This window comes from Myotis myotis, unplaced genomic scaffold (assembly GCF_014108235.1).
Source record: "Myotis myotis isolate mMyoMyo1 unplaced genomic scaffold, mMyoMyo1.p scaffold_m19_p_19, whole genome shotgun sequence".
Classification (NCBI taxonomy): Eukaryota; Metazoa; Chordata; class Mammalia; order Chiroptera; family Vespertilionidae; genus Myotis; species Myotis myotis.
The window spans coordinates 22,599,307-22,614,685 of NW_023416323.1; the positions used below are offsets into that span (position 1 = coordinate 22,599,307).

A 15,379-nucleotide genomic window follows, 5' to 3' on the forward strand; every position below is an offset into this window, starting at 1 on the left:
CTGTTCTCTAAATACAGTGATTTCTTATGCAATAGAGGAAGGAAAAATAGAAGAACTGAAGTGAGTTAGTGCATGGAGACCTGGGAAAGTCGGCTTTGTCAGAATCTTCCCTAAAAAATATATTAAAGAAAAAGAGCAACTGATACACTGACTCATCATAAATAATCTTTGTGAATTAAGGTTTTCGGTAAGTTTTCTATTTCTGATTAACAACTACGGATGAAGAACATGTAACAAGAAACATGGAGATATTTCCTAGGAGTTAATGAATCACCAGTTTCAAAGCATCTGCATGTCTTATCACTTTTATCTGTAGTGAGACCTCACCATTTTTTGTTTGTTTGTTTTATTTTTTTTCCACAACTTACATTAGAAATGCATTCTTATTGCAGAAAACTTAAAGCACCAAGAGAAAACAATTCCTGGTCTGTGTGCTTGGATGTGGCTCTGTGACATGCCACAGAGATTTCAAAAATTATTTTCTCATTTGAATAACCCCTATTTCAGCAACAATCAGCAACCAGCCAGGTAGCAGCTTCATCTGTGCCATCCCAGATCTGACCTCACTTGCATTTTCTTTTTTACTTCTGCTAGCACAATTAGCAAAACAAAGGCAGTAGGTTATTTAACATGCCTTTCTAGCTAATTTCTAATTTGTTATAATGCACGAATTTAAAAATGCCTACTTGAGAGCTTCAGGGATTACTAAATAATAAGCCCTGAAGGTTCCAAAATCCGGTTAATAGTCAGACCTGGAGAATATGAAATATAGTGTTAATTTAGAATAACATAATGCCTAAAAATGAAGCAAGTTAGGTCTAATTGAGCTATGAACTGCTTGCCTTGTATTGTGTAATGGAGGCTATGCTAACGGAGGGTGGCTGAGCTATAGATAACCATTACTCTTAGCAAATATGTTTATTGGGGTCTCTCTCTCTTCATTACCCAACCTCATAAAGTATATGCCTGCATATTCCGATAAAACATGGAACAGCGAGGCAGTGTCACAATTAGGACGCCCTGAGAAGCTACATCATAAAACGGTATCTGTCTCCAAATGATTGTTCACTTAACCATGATAAATATTTATCAGCAAGCAATAGAACAGATCCTTAAACAACAATGGTCCATACTGAAAATGAAGGAGGAGGACTTTTACGTTTCCAATTCTCCTTTTTAATAAATACAACCCTTTAACCTAAAAAAAAAAAAAGTGATCAAATATGAGAACTTTGATTTTAAATTATAATTATGCCACAGGAGCATCAAGAATATATTAGGTTTATATTTCCAATATCTACTTAAATGACTTGAATTTACTGTTCTATCACCAGTCAAGACAAGAAAACCATGTGGATGAAATGAAACAGTGCTAATTTGGGTGGTTATTCAATCAACCACCTTTTATATGGTCAGAACTCTCAGTGGAAAAATGCTGTAAATGATAAAAATAAAGATGAAAATAAACTCTTTAATGATCCCCACTGTCTCATTGACAGTGATGTGTCAACGGGGGAAACATGAGAACTGAGATATATGTCCGATGTTCCGCATCACCCGCCTGGCTCAGGCCCTAGCTGCTGGGATATGGAATCCGTATATTACCTGTGGCATGGTGTGTGGTCAAGGGGAACCAACTTTGCCTTCCTGGGTGGATTTCCAAAATGAAGCCTGTCTCCTGGCAGAGATAACGGTTCGACAGAGGGCTAGAGGTAGAGGCCGAGGCCCCTATAAATATAAATGCCCTCTAACTGCCAGGTTATTCCTAAAAACAGTTTGCTGCCTAGAAGAATGTCCTACAGCTGTGGTTCTCATCAGTTGTGGACTTGCATCAGGATCCACTGAAGGGCTTGTGAAAACCTGCAGGGCTGGGTCCCCTCCCCAGCGTTTGATTCAGGGTGTCTGGGGTGGGACCAGATGCATTGTAACCAGTTCCCAGGTGATGCTGTTGCTGCTGCTCTGGGAACTAGGCTTTGAGAACCAGATTCCTACAGCAAAGGAAGGATCCAGAGGGTGAAACTTTAAGGAAACGTTGAGTACTACTGGTATGAATGTCTCTCCAGCCCACAGATCCCAAATCTACCTGCAATTCCTTTTCCTTTCCTTCTTTCATTCCTATCTTCCACCCCCACTTTTTCTTCCTTCCTTTTATTTCTGTTTCCTTTTCTAATTCCCAATTTCTTCAGTTCTTCCTACTCTTTCTCTCCTGTCCTTATCTCTCCTCCTTTCTTCATTCTTCCTTTCCCTGTCTCATCCCCACCCTGAGATTTTTTTCCCAACAATAATTAACTCACCACCACTAACTGCAACCATGATTACAAATAGACCCTGAACAGGAGAAAGGCCTAGGCCAAAACCTCGTTCCTTGGCAAACAGTGGGAGGCAATTTTCAGAGATGTTTCAAAGAGCAACACTGAATTCTGTGCTAAGCATTCAATAGAAGCTTCTCTGCTTTTGCATTTAACACCACATAAGCAAAAAATATTGCTGTGTGAAATATTATAACATACACAGAACAGTTACTGCCTGATGCACTGTTGGTAGATGGAGTGGCTTTCCATCATTAATTCTCATTTGGGGGCTATTCTTACATTTTAGGACAAATAGTCCCCAGGTCTCATTGTAACTTGCACATAACTCCCTTGCTGGATGAAGATTTATAACAAAAGTGACTATTATGAGATCATTCCTAGGTGAAGAGCTACCTTAAACAGACTTAGCTCTTTATAGCCTCATTGTGTCAGACTCTGAATATTAGACACATACAAAAAACTCACAGTGAGAGTTATTAGGCTGCAGAATAGCCTCCCAAGGGAGGTCCCAGGGCCTCATCACTTGAGTCATTTTAAATGAGACTGGACCAAATACTTGACTGCAACATTAGGGAACAGCCCTACCCTGGCTGAGGACAGATGAGATGACCTCACAGGTCTCTCCCATCCCTCCTGGGGTCATAAAATCAGAACGGAAACTCTGACTAGTCCCCGTGCTGAGACTCAAAGAATATAGAGCATTGTCTCAGGGGCTGGACCAGGTTATAGTAGCATCAAAGAGTAACAAGTCCCTATCAGGTATGGAGGGAGAGGACACCCTAGAACACCAATCAAAGTGGAGACAGTCCCAAATGAAGCCCATGATGTACTTTGCACAGACTCGTGTGAGACTATAATGCTAGTGTGTTTCTGAGTTTCTCATACATGCTAGTGAGTTTTTTAATGCTCCAATTTGGAGAGGAGTGAATTTCCAGTTTATTTCCTAGATCCCTCCTTTTTGAAGATGTGAGTGTCATTAAAACAAGATGAGAACAAAGAGAAGCTCAGTTAGGTGATGACTGTGCCATTTCCATAGTTCAAAGTAATGTGGCCCATTATAATTATAGGTCCAACCAGGTGACATTGAGATGAACCTGGAGAAAGATAACTGCTGTCCCCCATCCAAAAGTCAGCGCCTTGGAAAGGGCCCTTCTTAACATTTAGCAGGGGGGAGAGGAGAGGAAGGGAGGTTCTGAGAGGCTCCGAGTGGCCTCTCTACCCTGGGGACCTTGCAGCTGTGAGGAGCAGCCTGAGCCAGCAGGCATGCTTGCACTAAATTAAGGTCCCATAATAAATCTGAGGCAACTGCAAATGGGTGGGGTGAGGAGGAATTCTGGACTTGATCTGCCTCAACATGCTCAGCTGCCATTTGAATTCAATTGGCCTTAAATGGCAAAACCCCAGAACACTGGAAGGGACCAGTCATGCCTGCCCACTCACTTACTCTTTCTAAGGAAAACTGCCATGGTCTGTGGACCCTCCTACCCAAGAGGGCATGCTTCATGCCCCGTGACACTGCTCCTTTCCCTACTCTGAGTACAGCTGAATAGGCCTCGGGTCTGATTATTCCTGAGCCCAGGGCAGTCAATCCAAAAGTTTGGTTTGCAATTTACCAATGAAAATGATGACTCATACCAGTGCATTCCTACACCAGGGAATTGGGAAACAGACTGTGAGTGAGTTGAAGCAGGGACAGCTGATGGAAAGATGCCACAAGATGGAGTTTAGTTGCTGTCATGAGCAAAAAGAAGAGTGGGCGAGCCAGAGTTGCAAGGGAGGAGAACAGAGAGTCTCACAGTGGCAGAAGCAGCCAGTCGGGAAAAGATAACAGTGACTATGCTAGAGGTCACAGGGGACAGGTACCGAAGCCCCTCATTCCCAGCTAGGCTGCCAACATCTCTTACAATAAACCTTTAGAGGAGGTGACATGAGTAGGACTCTATTCCTTGTATCCAAAGAGGCCTAATTAAGACACTCGGGGAATCTGAAGTAGACATCATGATCAACTCTTCAAATGAAATTACTACCATTTTATAGATATATATAGCGTCTCCCTAAAACATATATGCACTTTGAATGATTATAAAGTCAGTGTTTATTAACGTACAGTTCATTTTCAAAATTTAAAAGAATATATAGAAATGAATAATTATTTTGTCAATACCTGTTTTCAAACTGATGACCATTCTGTTCCAGGCACTGCTGATAACACGAAGCAATAGAATGGCAAATATCAAGAATCATTTCGTTTGGTGTATGTGTGCCCTCAATTTGTCAACTGTTGCTGGTTTTGTATCATAAACTTTATCTTGTATATAACCCCATAAAAAAGTCTAGTGGCACTAACCAGGATAAATTTTATTTGTTCAAAGCTTAGTCTGGCTTCCCCCGTTATTTTGAATGAAGTAAACCTGATAAGGAGTGAAAATTAAGTGAGTTATCTATCAGCTGTTAAACATTTAAACACTTAAATATATACGATATATATATTTTTTTTATTTTAGAGAGAGGAAGGGAGAGAGAGAGAAACATGTATGTAAGAGAGAAACATCAATCAGTTGCCTCCCACATGCATCCCAACCAGGGATCAAACCACAACATAGGTATGTTCCCTGACCAGGAATCAAACCCTCTCCATTTTGGTGTGGGACGACACTCCAATCAATTGAGACGTCCCAGATAGAACACTACCTAGCTGGGATTTGATATTTAATATCAAAGCTCACTCAATTCCTTGAAGATCATGCCTTACCAAAGGTATTGGAAACAAGAGCAATGAACACACAGGGTTTCTCCTTACTTGACATTGGAAATGGGAATCAGAATCTGGAGATTTTCAGGGAATATGGCATCTGGAATCACAGATGAGCATCTGGGCTCAATTTTCAAATATCAAGAAAGTCTAGCAGATCCTGATTTGTGGGTGTAAAAATAATAATTAGAAAAATATAATAGTGACAGCAGATCCCTTTTGCCGAGTCTCTACAATGTCACTGGCTGTAGGCTTTATATATATTCATTTTCTCAATTCTCACAAGAGTTATGGGCTTGAAGAGGGTATCATTCAAATCCCAGGTTTTGAATGATTTAGCCTTCCTCTCCCACCAAAGCTTAATCTATGGGGGCAGCCTAGAAATTCACTTATTAAAATTTCCAGTCCTAGAACAGAGGTGTCATCCTCTTCGCATCCTCCACTCAGGAAAGATTCTTCTCCCCTTGTTGCTGATGTTCAATTACAGAAGCAAGTGTTTCCAAAAGGCCCACTTGGTACTAAGAGTTACCAAGCACAGTCTTAGCAGTAGGCAAGTGCATGAAGGCATTATCCATCCTCCCAGGCTATGGAGGAAGGAATGCACAAGCGATATTGGTTCCAAACTGCCCAGAAGGGGTGGAGCACTTGATGAAGGAGTGACACTGGGTGCACACCTGGAGACACAGCCATCCCACTGGTCCAAAATGACTCAGAGTTGGAAGGTTCTTTAGTAGTTTAAATCCAAGACAGTTAATTCATAATAGAAGAGTGGCAGAGTACATGGGCTCAATTTTCAAATATCAAGAAAGTCTAGCAGATCCTGATTTGTGGGTGTAAAAATAATAATTAGAAAAATATAATAGTGATAGCAGATCCCTTTTGTTGAGTCTCTACAATGTCACTGGCTGTAGGCTTTATATATATTCATTTTCTCAATTCTCACAAGAGTTATGGGCTTGAAGAGGGTATCCAGGCCCATCCGAGGGCTGAAATATCAGCATCATCTGAGAGCTCATTGGAAATGCAGAATCCCAGGCCCCAGCCAGCTACAGCATTAGGGGCTCTCAGGGCAGGACCCGGGAGTTGTGTTTTAACAACCCCTCCTGGGGATTCTCACGCCAACTAAGTTTAAGAAAAGAAGCACTGACTTAGAGAGTTACTTCCAAAGACCAAATAACTAGTAAGCGGCAGAGTCAACATGAAAAGGTTTGTGCTGAGTACTGGAAACGGCCCTAGCTACCTCAGGTAATTAATGAGGAGCCAAGCATGGGCTAATCAGGTTAACACCTGTAATATGGATTCCCCTGAGATCAGGACTGGGAGCCCTCACACTCTGGTCTGTCCCCAGAGACTGTCTTAATGGGCAGAGTCCTGTATATCCAAATTGTGCTTCCTTCCTTTTATGTATAGGAGGGAATCTTGGCTGGAACGAATCCCAATTTACTCAAGTCATGATTACAAGGGCTCTGATTCAAATATGTAGGGTGCCTCCTTTTATTTTCTTATAGATGGGGAGAAGAACATTAAGAACCAATGCAGCATACGGTGTACTAGGCACTGAGCTAAGGACCCTAGATCAGAGCTACCCAACTTCCCTCAGTGATGGGAATGTTCTCGATCTGTGCTGTCCAATGTGGTAGCCATGAGCCACATGTAGCTGCTGAGCACTTGAAATGGGTGACCAATGGACTGAATTTTAAATTTTATTTAAATTATAGCTGATTTAAATTTAGATAGCCCTATGTGACCAATGGCTGCCTTATATATTAGCCCAATGCTAAATGCCTCTTATTTAAACTTTATTCTAAGCCTATGAGGGTAGAGGATAACAGTATGCCCATTTTATGGATGAGAAAACTGAGGCTTACAAAGGCAAAATAATTATCTCAAAGCCATATAGCCAGTTAGCAGTGGGCCTGCGGTCCTCACCCAGGTATACTCTGACTCCAGGTATACAAGGCACCCAGCATGCAGCTGCCCTTGGTTAGGCAGGTCTGGGGGAGCCACTGCTCAGTGCCCGTTGTAAGCAAAGGCCATGCAATAGCAGTTTGGCCCCTGGAAAAGTTGCACTTGAGCATCTCATTCTCCAAGCAACAACCAGTGCTGGCATTCTCTTGGCAGCCTTCAATGAAAGGATGTTTGGACGTTATTCTCCTGTTATTAAATGTGCATTTTCCACTTAAAAATAAGGAGCTTCTGTCACAAATGATTTATACAGAAACAATACTACTCCTGGCAGAGAAACAGGAATAGGAGCGTTTTCCTGTTTCTTTCAAGATAAAAAAAAAAAAAAAAAGCCTATGCTCATATATTCACTCTTTAATGCATGTTCTTTGAAGAACTGCCCCTCCTTTCTACCCTACCTTAGCACCTCCAGGATAAAAAATGGCTCTGGGATCACAGGGGCCTTTGAGCAAACCCCGTCTCTCTACATAAAGCCGGTCCCTGAGACACAGTCCTCCCCAGCTACATCCCATGTTCTGTGCTGGTGCCTCCAGCCAGTAGCTTCCCCAAATGTCATTCCTGAGGGTCTAGAAACATGCTCCATCCTGTCCTCTATCCTTGCTCTCCCATCTCCCTGCCCTGAGGAAAGGGTCTAGACTCGCAGAGGTTCTCAACCTGTGCGTCGCGACCCCTGAAAATACATCCTGCATATCAGATATTTACATTACGATTCATAACAGTAGCAAAATTACAGTTATGAAGTAGCAACGAAAATAATTTTATGGTTGGGGGTCACCACAACATGAGGAACTGTATTAAAGGGTCACGGCATTAGGAAGGTTGAGAACCACTGGTAGAGTCAGGCCACACTGACCTTGCATGCTGGGCCCATTGCCCACACACCTGCAGTGCCACCCTGGGAATGTGGTTCACCCTCTCTGAGCCTCAGTCATCTCCAGGGTAAAAGGGCAAGTGCAATGACCCTACATAGGCTCCTCTGAGCACGTGACCGTGTGCCTAGTCTATAAGAGGGTCTGGAGAAAGGTGAGTACCTGTCATCCCTCTTTTCTAGTCCTCAGTCCAGAATGCACATTGTAGTTCTTTATACAGTTATCACGTTTTGGGCATAGACCACTGGCATGACCGTGGCTTTTCTTCCTTCCATATTGCAACAGCACGCGACCCTGCACACATGGGCACTAATTAAATACTTATTGAGTTGAATTTCTGTAAAGATTGAGGCCAACCTATAATAAGCAAACCCATCCATCCCATCATTCATGTATTCATTTACTCAATTAGTATTTATTAAGCACCTACTGTACTTACTAAGTGGCAGGCATGGATACTGGTACTCAGAACACAGTAGGGACCAAAGCACATAAAACCTTGAGTCTTCTGGACTTTTACCTGGAGTTTTACCATCTAGTGAGGGAGGGGAATGAGACAATTACTAAATGAACAGATGAAAAAGAGAAACAGTGTCTCTCAGATGCAATATATGCTACAAAATAAGTAAAATGGAAGATTCAGAGAGAGCACAGTTCAGGGAGAAATTTGCAATTTTAAATAATGTGGTCAGGGAAGGCACCCCTGAAAAGGGGGTATCAGAGAAAAGATTTGAAGATGCTGAGAGGGCTACTTTTTAGATATACAAATAATTTGGGAAACAGGAAATTGTAAGCTGAAGATATGCTTGGTTCTATGCTCAGAAGAATATAAAAAAGGAAATAAAACATGTATTTTACTGACTAACCTTGGTTCACATGTTTTTATCCATTTCAATACCAGCTAATACTTATCAGATGCTTATGATGTGTCAGGCACTGCCCAAGCACTTTATATAAGTGAGTTCACCATCAAGAGAAAAGGCATAGGCCAGGGATGGCCCCAGGCAGGCACCAGAAAGAGCCAGGGGCAGGCATATGACAATAGGGAGTGGTGGGGACTGTGGCAACATGAGAGGACCTGCTCCACCTATCGGACAGCTATTGCTTGGCAACAGATGATGAAAAAGTTTTAGGGTCCCTTGCTCTTCTTCTGCCTTTTGCAGAAAGGCTGGAAATCTGGATTTTTATGTGAAATTTCCCAATTTTAAAATGTTGGCAAGCAATTAAGTTTGCAAAAACATCATGTGAGCTAATACTTTTAAAAAAACGTTTCAGGACATATTCAATATAAACAGAGTTTTCAACCTCCGGCATAGACAGGAGGCATGAGGAGACGGGAACCCAAAGCATTTGCACAGCTCCTGTACCACAGACACTGTCTGCCTGCCCAGAGGCTAGGTGCAATTCATATTTGAAAGTAGCCTGATTTCTTGGGATCTCTTATATGCCTGCCCAGGGGATAGTGAACTCTGGGATCTGGTAAACACTGTGTCCTTGTGTGTGGTTGAAATATGCTGCCCATTGGGATTTGAATGCAAACACAGTTGATCATTCATTTAAAAATACAGTACTTTTTGTTGCTTAATGGCTTTTTTTCCTCTTACATTCTACCAATAAAGATACATTTGGCAAAATCATCCAGAGGAAACATCATCTTTATTCAAAACTGTTCTTCTTCCCATTTCACTTGCTATTTCTAAATTATCTTATCAATAATGTACTAAAGCAATACTAAGAAATGGAACAATACTGCACCTTTAAGAAAATATTATTTTTCCCGAGGTCCTATCAAGGTAAATTTCATCAGTATTCAAAGAATGAGCAAAGCACTTCAACAATTTATTTCAATAAAAGAAGACTTAGCTGAAAGGAGTATAAATGATGAGAACTTGCTTTAAACTGATTTATTCCCTGCAGCAATAAAAGGAATGTTTCTTCACTCAGCTGTTTAATATGCAAATATGCAGAACATCCAGCCCCTGACAGCACATCATTAATAAAACCTTGCACTGAGCAGAGCACTCGATATTTCATTCTGATGAAAAAACATGATGATGATTTTAGACTGTAGACTTGTAGAGTTGGAACAATGTGCTTTCCTGGTGATGAAACCCCACTAGTCACTGGGGAAACAAACGGAAGCTTTTCAGATAAGCGATCAGACTTCGGCAACAGGAAGTCCCAGGATAAAGAATAGAGTAAATACTAAAGGCTGATAATCCTTGGTACGATCAAGGCCTAAATGACAAGATCTAAACAGGGGCGGAGACAGAGGGGCATGGAGACTGGCGTCTTTGGGGATGGTGGCATGTCAGCTTCTATGTTTTGTTCTGGACTGCATAGGAAACGTCCCACTTAATGATGTGTTTGATGTTTGCTTTATATTCATGTGAACTAGACAGCAAGTTATACGATGAAGACACAACACAGGAATTTGAACCCCTGGCGGGTTCTCCGTCCAGTTCCTGCCCGTGTTATGATTTTGTAGTAGTAACTTCTGAGTTACTCTCAGACTCTTAAAACAAGCAAAGTGAAGAAGCAGCTGGAACTACTCCTTGTGCTGGATCATGTGTTTCTCTTTCCACTAAAATCTTGGATTGATGTTAACAACGTGTAGAGGAATTATAAAGGCTTTTTCCATTTTTTTCTTCCTTACAACTACTTATAGTTTTCAAATTTTCTATAATGAGTATGCCATATGTATGATCAGAAGAATCATGTTTTTAAAAATGTAATTTACATTTTAAAAAAGCATATATGGGCTAGTGCCCAGGGACTTGGAAGATCATAAGCACTAGGGTAGGTTCCTGCCTCCCAGGGTCTTGAAACTCTCCCATATACCTACCTGCTGCGCTGGCTCTCAAAATAAGTATGTATAAATGGTTAAATGAGTTACTAGATTTAAGTGCTTAGAACAGTGCCTGGAACATGGCAAGCCTCATAAAGGTATTTGTTAAATGAATAACCAAGAAGTCAGATTAAATATTAAAAGTATTTTAGTCTGCTGAGATGAGTTTTCTATAAATACTATTACTTTAAATAGACAGGAAAAGGATATAGAAATGCTGTCTTTCCCCCTTATAATGTTAAACTTATCTATTGTATGGTTCTTGTCAAAACTATTGTTTTACCTTAGAGAACTTTTAGATTAAACTCACAGCTCCTACACTCCATTCTGTGTGACCTTGGGCAAATCACTAAACTCAACACCCCAAAAACCTTGTTGTCCTCATCTGTTACATAGTAGTAATCACACTTATTTTAAGGAGTGTTTTGAGGATTCAGTGTGATCACTTAAACATTCGGCACAGTGCCTGGTCTAGAGTAGAGTTTACCATTTATTGAGCCTCTACTATATATCAAGTGCTATGTTTATGTGCTAGTCTTTACAACTGTTAGCCATGTTTCACTGAGGGACACCATGGTAGATGGCTTGAACATGGCCACACAGTTTGGTCTAGAATCTGGAACTATCTGTCACCAAATCCTACACTATCATACTGGCTTTCCCCCAAATCTGCTCTTTTTTCTAAAAAAAAAAAAAAAAAATCAAACATAGTAAGTGTTCCAAAATATATGGGAAGAAGAATAAGTTTCCATCTATTTAATTCTATTTTCAGTTACAATTCACAAAGATTCTTCCTTTATCCATTTTAAAAAATTAAAGTATTTTTTAAAAAGTTAGGTTATGGGGCAGGAGGCAGAAATATACAGGCAGGTGACAATGAGGAGGGAACCTACTTACTGATTAAAAGGTAATAAGAGTGACTATCAAGTTCCTGTGGCACATTGTTCTTTTAAAAGTTCATTCATGAGCCCGGCAGCATGGCTCAATGGCTCAGTGGTTGGGGGGACCTATGAACCAGGAAATCATGGTTTGATACCTGGTCAGAGCACATGTCTGGGCTGCTGGCTTGATCCCCAGTGGGGGGCGTGCAGGAGGCAGCTGATCAATGATTCTCATAATTGATGTTTCTATCTCTCTCTCCCTCTCCCTTCCTTTCTGAAATATCCTAAATGATAAAAGCCTAATATGCTAGGTGTCTGGTTGTCTGTTCAACCAATCAAAGCATAATATGCTAATGATATGCTAAGGCCGCTCAAACGCTTGCTATGAGTACACTGACCACCAGGGGCAGACAGCTGGCTGGTTGACCACTCGCTATGATGTGCACTGGCCACCAGGAGGCAGACGCTCTGACTGGTGGGTTAGCTTGCTGTTGGGGTCCGGCCAATCAGGACTAAGTGAGATGGGCTGGACACACCCAGGGGCGCTCCCACAATCCCTCCCCGGCTGGCCAACCTCCTGCATCCCTCCCCGGCCCCAATTGTGCACCAGTGGGGTCCCTCAGCCTGGACTGCGCCCTCTCGCAATCCAGCACCCCTCGGGAGATGCTGGAGAGCCAGTTTTGGCCCGAACCCGCAGGCCAGGCCAAGGGACCCCACTGATGCATGAATTCATGCACTGGGCCTCTAGTATATGTATATGTGTGTGTGTGTGTGTGTGTGTGTGTGTGTGTGTGTGTGTGTGTGTGTATATGCATATGTATATTTATATTTAAGTTTATTAGAGAAAGGGCACTTATATCTGTAATTTGTGATATATTCTTTAATTTTAGACAACTTGAGAATAAGATATCTGCAAACTTGTCCTTTAAATTAGTGATGGTCCCTCTTTCAGAAAAGATGAACCATTTGACAAGGGCTTGGTGGAAAATGCTTGCCTGCCCCCCTCACCCCCACCCCATGTTCTGCTTTCTCTCTGTTGTTTGTATTTCTTTCATCCAACCTAAAGAATAACTAACTCTCTGTGCCCAAAGGAAAGAGGGCTGGTGGGTTTTATTTCCAAATATTTCAATTATAAATCAATCGTTTAGCAAAATTCAATGAAGTTTGCAAAATTTCCCTTTGAATCAGCTCCCACAGAGAATCCAAAAAGGCTTGGGGGCAAAATTTCAAATGGTCTCTTGCAGGTTTCAGTAAACTTCTCCAAGCTAGTACTTGCCATGTTTCTGATTTTATGCGCTCAGTAATACGCCCTCATAACTCAAATGGGATGAACCAATTAAACATTTCCCTGTAGTCTCTGAAATAGCTGCTCTTGGCATGTTTTTTGCATGGCACAAACCTCTGCGGGAGGATCCGATAGAAATCTTGCACTATTTAAATATAGAATTGGGACATCAAAGAAAGGGTTGTATTGAAATAACATGGATAATTAAGGAAGTGGAGAACAGTAATAACTGATTTACATAAAATGCTAATGAGTCTCTTGACTTGTTTGGCAATTTGCACTTTAGGCTTGGTAACTGTAGCTCCAAATTTATGATCTAATTTTTATTTTAATATTTTCTTTTAGCAAGTTGTAACCAACACTAATGGGTGCCTGCCAACGTCCGACTCCTTCCCCCTTCAACCACCCAGAAGCTGCTTTTCCCAGGCAAGCACAGGATCCCGGGGCTTCCTGGACACTGTTTCAGTTGGTTTCTTCTTATGTTAGCAAGTTGGAGTCTTTACAGATGACCCATAGTGATCAAAATATTCACAGTGGGTTGAGCTCATTGGGTAGGAAAACAAAGATATTGTTACAGAGGCTGAGTGGTCCTTATACAGCCTGCTCCTTGCTATTCAGAAGGAGAGACAGGCAAGGCGTTCCCTCGCTTTCAGGTAGCGCTTACTCGGCACCACTCTCTGGTGCCTTTCCCTTCTGAGAAGAAATTATATGCTCTGAAAATTCCTGTTTTATTGTACTCTTCGACTGAACTCGCCTCACAGGGCCACAGCCTCCCGTGAATATGAATGAGGGTTTGAGCTGTTCCTTCAAGACGTGTCTGTACGTTGACCTTCAGCGTACCCTGTTTCCCTCAGAGCCCTCTAAGCATGATCCATTGCTTTCTCGGGCCATTCCCCCTTCACCCCATTGATGGGTTTCAAAGCTACTTAAATTTCCAAGTCCTGATGCGCTGCAGCGGTGACCAGAGCTGTGCCTCGCTCTCTTATGGATTCACAAGGTCACCGCTGGGGAGAGGGAGGAGGCAGGCAGAGCATTTATCAGGATGTATTGCTTTACTTTTTCTATCCATCACCAAGGCGATGATTCTATTTTAGTGAAAATCCATTGAACTCCGATCAAGTCAGATGGCTGTTATCATTGGAAACTCAAGAGCTGTCAGGCCATAATCGGTACAAATGCTAGACCCCGAAATGGGGGGCTCCGGGCCAGTGATGGCCTTCTGGGGATCTTTTTAGTCATTCCTGATTTTAAAATTTCATCTGACCATTTTAGTTTAAGTATCTTTTCAGCTGTTCAGTGTGCAAGTGATAAAATCTTGTTATGTAAGGTAGAATGAAACAATTACAGGCAATTCAGGTGTAGTCTGGAGACACACTGGTTTCCCTTGCCATGCTAGGCTGATTACTGTGGTTCTAACAACCTGGCTGCCCATCAGAATGCCAATACACACCCGAGTGATCACAGAAACTGAACATAGAGTGTGAACACACATATTCCCATCTTAGTCAAAACTGGCAAACTACAATTACACTGTTTTATGGCCTCCTCAATATATAACTATTCTGATCACCACAATTTGCTGTAGAATACAATATTAATAGGCACTTTAGCCTTCCCGGTTGTATTTTTATGATAAATGCTCCTACTTATATTTGCAAGTGTTTGGAAAGGTTTTAGTCCTGAACATAGAGGTGGGGGGATAAGAAAAAAATTCCAAACCTCCCTGAAACATTCTTTTTGGCTTGTTTTCTGGTTATGGATTTAATTATACCTGACATTTGAATAAAATCATTCAAACATATTTGCTGCCCTGCTGGTATTCTAAACTTTTACTAAAGGGGAGTTTTGAAATGAGATGACACAATGGTTTTAAATCAGAAACCTGCAGCTCAAAGTGATGCTTAACTCTTAACTACCAAGATCGAATTATTTTCCTTGTAAACTGTCAAGGGTCATATTTCTTCCATGGCCCCCAGTGAAGGAAATTCCTGCTGGGGTGGGCTGGGAAGAAATGAAGTGAGGCAGCCAGAAGCTTAATGCCTATATGTACTTATCTCGCCACTTTTTGAAACTTAATCATTCCATGTATTTTCTATTTTGCAATCCATACCCTTATTCCTTTTTACTAGTGAGGGTAATTGAATATTGACTGTGCATTCTTAAATAAATTTCCATGCTAAATAAGAGCAACATTAATAAGGGCAGTTATTTAATGGTCACTTACTGTGAATCAGGCTTTGTGCCAAGTGCTTTACATATGTTGTCTCATTTGAGTCTTAAAACCATTTCTAAATAAGATAGGGACATCTCCATTCCACTGGGGCATGAGAGCACCAGTGATTAACCAGATTATCCCACGATTTAGAAGAGGCAGATGTTCGAGAATGATGCTGGTGTCCACTTTAGAGAGTTGAACCAGAAAAGCTCAACCACTGAAACGATCTGTAATAGTTTCCTAGGGTCAAAA

At 41.5% G+C, this 15,379-nt stretch overlaps 1 protein-coding gene and 1 long non-coding RNA gene across 4 annotated transcripts in view; both read right to left on the minus strand.

The window, feature by feature from the left end:
* LOC118674134 overlaps window positions 1–8,647 on the minus strand; it is a 49,395-nt gene extending 40,748 nt beyond the window's left edge. Inside the window, exons 1-4 of one of the 3 annotated variants that reach the window (XR_004973578.1) lie at window positions 8,338–8,574; window positions 5,113–5,224; window positions 4,660–4,723; window positions 4,476–4,514 (exon numbers count right to left, since the gene is read on the minus strand). This is a non-coding gene — a long non-coding RNA (uncharacterized LOC118674134). Of the gene's footprint in view, window positions 1–4,467; window positions 4,724–5,112; window positions 5,225–8,337 lie in introns of those variants that run through there. The other 2 variants (XR_004973577.1, XR_004973576.1) reach the window with 2 other exon arrangements.
* WWOX (WW domain containing oxidoreductase) overlaps window positions 1–15,379 on the minus strand; it is a 930,714-nt gene that overhangs the window by 433,965 nt on the left and 481,370 nt on the right. The gene's annotated exons all lie outside the window — the stretch shown is intronic.